This window comes from Chelon labrosus (genome assembly GCF_963514085.1).
Source record: "Chelon labrosus genome assembly, chromosome: 10".
Lineage (NCBI taxonomy): Eukaryota > Metazoa > Chordata > Actinopteri > Mugiliformes > Mugilidae > Chelon > Chelon labrosus.
The window spans coordinates 27,613,834-27,614,167 of NC_140360.1; positions in this window are offsets into that span (position 1 = coordinate 27,613,834).

The following is a 334-nucleotide window of genomic DNA, read 5'->3' on the forward strand; positions in this document are numbered from 1 at the left end:
CTCTAAACATAACTTAGCTGTATGTTCAGGGTTGTGAATGTTTCGCTGACACCGATTAGAGTTGCATAAATATAACCAAAAAGTGTTTGCATTTGGGATTTTCTAGTTTTGCACTTTAGTGTTGTCCACAAAAAAGTGCCTAAGGTGTTCCATCAAACCATGAGGGATGTATGTGACCAGCCAGACTCCTGCACAAAATGGTTTGACCCCCACAGATTTGAACATTCAGTCAGTCTGAACTGGCAGAAGATCCAGAGACTGAACCCACTCCACAGAAGAATAGTGGTAAGTTCACCAAGATGCTTGGAAAAAACAAAAAAATCTCATCAATACT